We start from the raw sequence: 8,298 nt of genomic DNA on the forward strand, positions 1-8,298 counted from the left end.
TGTTTGATCCATATGCAAAGGAAGCCATATGAAGAGGAGAGTATGGTTTTCTAGGGTCTAGGGGGAAATGTTGGCCTCAAATGGTTGGCATTGTCCCTATTCTAGATTATGGGTTTGATTGGGAAGGAGATCTACTTCTGAAACTTCCCCAGAGGGTCCTTTTTATTTATGAAATGTGTGTTCATGGTTTTACCAACCGTAATTCAAGCAAGGTTAATTATCCAAAGACATATCTTGGCATGGTTGGGAAACTTGAGCACTTGAAGGAATTTCGAGTCAATGTTATTAAGGTTATCCCTTGTTAGGGGTTTAATGAATTGGAATACTACTCATATAATCCTATTTTTGGTGATTTCAAGATGAATTTTTCCAGGTGTTAGGAATTATGGATGAGATGCAATTCATGAAATTAAAATGCTTGTTAGAGAAGCACAAAGTCATGGATTTGAGAAAATGAGATGGGTCCAAAAATTTCTTTTAGAGGCTTGTATAATGGTATCTATTACATGCTTGCACCTAAAGATGTGTTCTATAATTATTATGACCATGGAAACACATTCAATTCTAGTCTTATAGTGGATTACCTTAGGTTCCCAAGATATGATGACCCTTGGGTATTGGGTTATTGAAATGCATATTGATGGTTTCTACTTTGATTTTACTTCCATCATGGCAAGAGCTTCAAGTTTTTACGATGGAACTAATGCTTTGGAATTGACACGGAAAGAGATTTCTTGACCATTGGAACCCCTCTATATGAACCTCCTATAATTGATATGCACTTGCAATGAAAATCGATACTACAGATCAAATTTGTGACTATAGAGATGTTTCTTTTATCACAGGTTACATTTATAATGTGCAGTGAGACTCACTTAGAAAATTGCAACTCACTCCAAAAAGTGTGACTTCTTTGAACCTATGACCCCCCTTCATATGCAATTATTACCTTTTGGACTCCTAATCGATTCAGCTACCTTCACTCTAAGTACATATGCCCCCATATGTTATTCCTCTTGATCGTCTTTGTGCACAATAATGACATACTCTCTCTCTTGACCATACCATTGTAAAGTCACTTGATTCACTTCTTGATTCCTAGATTTCACACCTGGGATCTCGATCCCTAACCCATCACTTGCTGATGTAGAAATCCCTTTCTCAAATTTAACCCACAATCCCAAAATTTCAATATCCTAACCACATGAAAGTCACACTCAGGAAATCATATAATTTTTTTGGGTTAAATCACAATCACATTGAGCTATTTCATATATATTCATCTTCATGAAATTGTGTATGACCATAAGTTTAATTTCATTGGTTTATTGGGTGAGATCACAACAATACCTCTGATTATGGTTGTGTCTTCCATTTGGGTGTCGTAGTAGGTGTTGTGAGGTTGAATTTACGAGTTGAAATCCTAGTCAAATCACATGACTCCTCGCAATGACACATTCCACTTGATCTTCATAGCTAGAAAACAAAGAAGTAACTCATCCAAAATCGCAGGATGTGATTATAATCCTATGTGCTTCCAGAGATCAAATTTTCGACCAAAAGGGGAGATTGTTACTCTCAAGTCACAAATTGCATTTGCAGCTTTTGGAAACTAGCACAGGAAAATGCAACTCGCTCCCGAAAAAGTGACTTTCTCCAGAAAAATGTGACTATATCCTTTGACCTTCCAAGTATTTCAATCTACAACTAGAAGATCTATCACTTGCCAAAATCACAAGTCACATCCCTTAGCTTCTCTGACATTAAAATCATAATTTGTGATTTTTTTTATTGATATCAAATGTGACTTGTGTTTTAAACATGAAAATGTGTCGGACGAGGCTAGAAATGAAAGATATGAGTCACTCTATTCATACCTATTTTCCTTGGTCAAATTGAGAAAATTTGAATTTCCACTTCAACAGACAACTTGGAGGTAGTTAACTGAGGTGACATGGCTCTTGTCACTCAGCTAGCTCAATAAATTCGAGTTAGATGGTTTGGAGTTTAGTTAAGCACATGTGATTCGAAATTTTAGTAATCCATTTCAACTATTTCCAGTTGTATTCAGTTAAACTAGTTCCAACTGTTGATAGAACTAGTGGAAGGTTAGTTGTGCAGTGTGACAACAATCTAACTCAGTGATCATCCAGTTAACTAATCAATCAACTCAAAATAGCTAGTTCATGAAATAAATTTGATTTCCTTAGTTGTGGTGGGTATTCCAAGGCAGTGTACAATAAACCATATACTAGATTGCGTGTACAGTTTAGAGTATTGTCCAGGTGATAAATCCCAGAGAAGTGCACAAGGAAATAGGAGCGAGTGTAGATAGTGTGCGTTTAGGAAACACGAGTGTGAGCATGCAAGTGTAGGTTCTGTATTTTTCAAATTAGTCTTAGGAGGTAGTAGGATGCAGAAATTGGACAAGTGTTGGCCAGAGGTCCTCGGTCAGTAGGGGGAACACTTTTACCTTTGCAGGTGGTGCTCAAAGCTGGAGCATGCAATTGTAATAGTTGCTCTATTCAAGTGAATAATGAAAAAAGGCTTAAGGGGTTTTTAGTAGTTTCTTTCCCCTAGAAACATTTGTGTACCTGTGTATTTGATGATTCATATTTGTGATTTTTTTTTCTAAATTTTGAATTAATTTTTGTAGAGAAGTAGAGTAGAATTGTGTCTCTTGATTTAGATTAAATTTATTGAACATTTTCAATTCTATCACCATATTTCTACATGTTATCGGAGCGGGATTCACATTAGAACAAGTATTCCACCTATGTATTATGTGTTGGATGCCTTTTAGAGGATGTCTAGTTTCCCTAAGTGTTGTGGACAAGTGGCAGACATGTCACAACAAGTGGGTTGTATTTTTATACCATAAGGATTGACTTTTGGAGCAGCTAAGAGCAGTCAAGTGAGTTGGTTTTGCTTCCCTAGTTCATTGGTTTTGTTTTTGATAAATCAGAGATAAGAGGGCTCATTGCAGAAGCTGTAGTCAGTAAAGGAGTGGCTATATGTGGGCAGATATGAAATCTGTAAGAAGAGTGATAATATCATCTGATATGTAACAGAGATAGGGAAGATCTAGAAGGTTGATCACTATTCACAAACATAGTTGTGAACAATGAATTTCATATGCAATATGAAACAACTTGAAGACCTCAAGTACAATACACATGAAAGGAGCCATGGACTATTAAGAGGCAGATTGATGGAGCCCTAGTTCAGGGAAGATGTAGAAGATCCTATGTGCAAACTTCTTAATGGAGCTAGAAGGATGTTAGTGGGAAGATCAATGAGCCAATGTTTAATGACAAAAAAACGAGTTTTTATCATTGATATCGGTAGATTGAGGAGCATCGATATTTCCTATAAGGAGTTCGAGACTCAGATGGAGTCTAGTTTCAGAGGGAGCATCCCTGTGGAAGCTAGTACTTCAAGATTTGGGGAGATCATAATCATTATTGTAGTAGTTGCAGTAGCACTGTGGAAGCACCAACAAAATAGAAACAATATTAGTAGATAAAATTCTTCCATGCATGCATTTATACTTATAGGAGTGAGGTGGGCCGATGTCGATCCCTAACCCCAGAATTGTAGAAATTTGGGAAGGGTCCATTGATGTGTCCTTCTCATGGATCATTACCTTCCTACAGGATCCCAAAATATTTAGTAGATGAAGGATTAGTTTCTGGTGCAGTCAGATCCTTAAGAGCATAGAGGAGTGTTGATAACAGTGCAGGAGGCAAAGTGCATAATCAACAACAATACAATTTTCCCAATAGACAGTTGTAGAGGCACAGGTGATTCAGTATTTTGGCAACTTCTCAGTTGCAGTTGTTGTAGTAGTAATAAAAAGAGTGAGAGGTAGTGCTACAATACATTCCAAAGTATCTGGATAGGGGTGGTTCAAAATCCCTTTCTTGCTAAGAGGGAGAGTTGAGAAGTGTAGAAAGAAAGTCTCAATTTGACTTTGCCTTGGTCAAATTGAGAAAATTCGAATTTCAACATCAACAGACAACTTGGAGGTAGTTAACTAAGGTGACATGGCTCTTATCACTTAGTTAGCTCAATAAATTCGAGTTATAGGGCTTGGAGTATAGTTAAGCATGTGTAATTGCTAAATTTTAGTAATCCATCTCAGTTATTTCTAGTTGTATTTAGTTAAAATAGTTCCAAATGTTGATAGAACTAGTGGAAGGTTAGTTGTGCAGTGGGACAACAGTCCAACTCAGTGATCATCTAGTTAATTGATCAATCGACTCAAAATAGCTAGTGCATGTAAGAAATTCAAGTTCCTCAGAGGTGGTGGAGATTCCAAGGAAGTGTAAATTAATGATATAGTAGATTTAGTGTATAGTTTAGAGTATTGGTTAGGTGATCAATCCTTTAGAATTACACAAGGAAATAGGAGCGAGTGTAGGTAGTGCGAGTGTGGGAAAACAAGTGCAGGCACAATATTTTCTAGATAATTCTCAAGGGGTTGAAGGAGGCAGAAATTGGCCAAGTGTTGGCCTGAGGTCCTCACTCAGTTTGCAAGGAGAATTGTTTTACCTTTGCAGGTGGTGCTTAGAGCTAGAGCATACAATTGTAATAGTTTCTCCATTCAACTAATCAATGCAAAAAGTCTTAAGGGTTTTTTTAGCAATTTATTCCCTTAAAAGCATCTGTGTACCTGTGCATTTGATGGTGCATGTTTGCAAATGTTGTTCTAAGTTGTGAATTAATTTCCGCAGAGAAGTAGAGTAGAATTGTGTCTCTTGATTTATATTAAATTTCTTGAGTAGTTGCAATTCTATCACCATATTTCTACACCTCTGAAGGTGGAGCTTAAAATAAATGTGATGCATGGTTTTCAACTCTGAGTTTGAAAGGTATTAATAATTTTTAATGCTGGGATTAAAAATGCGGAATTATAGATGACACTATCAGTACATCATTTGTTCAATGGGTTTCTAATGCTGACAAGTTATGTAATGATCTAAGATTGAGATTGAACACTTTACTTGGTGTTTATGAATAAGTACACGAGCTATATTTCAGTTATTGTTGACGGGAAAAGTTCCCTAAGGAAAGGGTTGAAAGCCTCAACAAAGCATAATGAAATAAACAATAAAGAACACTGAATCAAGCATGCCAAATGTTCAAATTATTAAAGTTGGACTTAGAGACGTACCCGAGGGTCCTACTTTTGAAGATGTTTCCATAAGGTCCAACCATCTACTTCTTCCAAGATGTGAAAACCTACAAATCAATCACAAAACGATATAAAAAATATATAGTTCAAAGTGCATGCATAAAAAAATGTTTGATCATCATATATAACAATTCAGACTATCATTCATAAGATGAAAACATATATCAAAAACAAGACATGAGCTTCTTTATTGACGAAGAGTAGTAAGTACAGGATAGATAAAACTTGATCCAAGTCAAAGGCATTGATGAAGCCTTCCTGCAGAACCATCCAGCCCGAGCCACAAAGATAACCTCTCTAATAGATGCAAGAATATGATAGATAAGGAGACTAGGCATCTTTGCAAAGGAAACCAAGGTTTCATAGAGACTAGGAGTGCAAGAGGCACATGAAAAGAAAACTTGATATGGGGGAAATCGAGTATAATGTCAATATCTCTCTTGTCATATTAATTAGGCCTACCCAAGGGCTGTATATATACCACCTCAAATTGGTTATTTCAGTTAGGCCATGAGCTCCTATAGGTAGGTCCTCAGTAAAATGCATAAGCCCCACTTGAAAAATAACATCTTAATTTATTTTTTCATATTTAAAAACGTATATGTGGGTAGAGTGTTATGGGACCCATGTATTTATGCATTGTTGTGTGGGAAGAGTCGTGTATGGAATTTGAAATATATATTTTTAATATAAAGTAATGTCTACATGGGTAAAAGAACCTCCTAGGGCCATAAAAGAGAATCAGGTCTACAAGAGTGTTGAATGATGTTATAACAGATGTCCCCTAATATATGAGGTCATAGGGGAACATGATGGATGAAATATATTAAGTCTAGAGAGAGGAGTCATTCGAAAACCCAGGAGGATATCACCAAATTCCATCCCATCAAATACCTATGGAAGGCGTTAGAAATAAAACTCATGTATGAGGTGGGCATACTCATGCTCTGAAGTAGTAAAGCATCTCCATCGATGAAGTATAATGCTGATCCAAAATGTATACGTAAGTGTACAAAGTGAGCTGAAGAATACATAGTGGATCATCAAATCATAGCCATGAAAGAACACAATGGATCTATGTCTCAATATCATGTATAAGGTTGTCTGAACAATGATGTTGCATAATTGATCCTCCTAAAAGTACCAAGTCATATAAGTGGAGTAGTGGTATTGCATAAGCTTGGGTGCCAACATATAAGATGTTGCTGAGAAAGTCAGCAACATATAGAGCTGAGAGATGTCATTGGTAGAAAACTGAAGGATCTATCAAGTGAACCAAGATGCTAACACAACCTAAGGTCTTCACTGACAACAGATGGTACATTTCCACACCATGAGAATAAATGAGTTGAAGTCGACCATGTGAGAAATAGTTTGATTACCGGTCATTGATGTATGTCGTTAACAAACGTGAGACAAATCACTAATAATGATAATGAGTGTCAAGGTACCCCAGTATAATCTAACAAGTGTGAATAGATGCGTTGAAGTTGAACACTTAAAAGAATCTACCAATTAGGAGACATTGATGTATTCTCAATATTGATAATGAAGGAGTCTACCACTAATGACTGCAAACCCTAAGGTACTAAAAAAAGGACTCTAGATCTTGTTCCCAGAACAATGAGTTGGAGTATATGGGAAAAGATTTGCTGGAAGGAAGGAATAAAGGCATCCCAAATCAACTAGCATGAGCGTAACCCGTGGGACAATAATTTGGAAGAACTCAGACAAATAAAGGTGAAGTAACCATTCATAAGTAAATTTATGGTGTGCACAAAATGTAGGTAATGAACAAAAGAAATACTCTGAACCAACCAATAATGAAAGCTGACATGGAGGTGAGGAATCCACCAATAGGGTCAAATGGAAACCAAGGTATTGCATGAATCCCAATGTGTGATAATGTAATATGACGTCGAACACAAGGGAAACCACTCAATCAAAGACCCATGATACTAATCGATGCTAAGAACAAGGTTACATATTAATGATGTAAATAGGTCCAGGGTGCGACTCTAGGTCTACTCTCAGAGCAATTTGTCAAAGTTGATAAGAGCCAACCTGCCAGAAAGAAGTCAATGGGGACCTTCTTAACTGAAGTAAAGGACCATGTAATTGATGTGATACTGAGAATAACTTGACAGACTAGGTATGGCCAATAGAAATGAGTCAAGAGACACCATAAAATGACCGAAAATAGGTTGACTTCCCTTGAACAAAAGCACAACTTTGATATGACTTTATGGTAGTATAAAATAACTTTGTATAAGTTTGAGATGCAGAAGGCATAAAAAAACTCTCCATATTATTTGAAGAGTTAACCATCAGTGGAGGACTGACTCAAGAACAAGGTTTTGGCTTCTGCATAGTCAAGCTAAGTCCCATCTTGATGGAGGAAAGACTCATTTTTTAAGTTCTTTGTTCAAGTGCAGCATGAATGACACCTATTTCAATCAAATGATGAAGAAATTGTCCCTTCCCTGCTCTTTTTTGGGATATATATATATATATATATATATATATATATATATATATATATATATATATATATATATATATATATATATATATATATATATATATATATATGTATATATATATATATATATATATATTATTGTGTTTTTCATATTATAAAACCTAAAAAAGAATAAAAGAATGCCTAAATTACATTGGAGAGAACGAGTGTCAAGGGAAAGTTCACTAGTTCTTGGGTATGGAACATTCCTATGCTCAATTCAAGGTGGAAGATATTGGTCATCAACACTCGGGGACTGTTCCCTGCATGAAAAAATGGTTTTAAGTCACAAAGGCTAATGAATGCATGGCTTGAACTTGGAGAAAATGGACAAAAGTGGCTTATACATGAGTCCAATGAAGTTGACTTAAGGCTAAAATGGTTTCAAGTAGTCAATATGCAATGCAATAGTACAACTTAACACATGGGAGCCTCTAGGGTATAAATTCAGAATAAAAGCATAGGAGAAGAAGAATGTGGCTTCAATGCAAAGTCATGGTGAGACTAAAGAGGACTCCCGAGCCTACACAATTTTTGTAGCATGAACAACATATGCTAGTGAGGTTGTAACTAGGAAGCC

Source organism: Pinus tabuliformis, chromosome 9, assembly GCF_031772625.1.
Source record: "Pinus tabuliformis cultivar Carrire ecotype Pingquan chromosome 9, CPIR1, whole genome shotgun sequence".
Lineage (NCBI taxonomy): Eukaryota > Viridiplantae > Streptophyta > Pinopsida > Pinales > Pinaceae > Pinus > Pinus tabuliformis.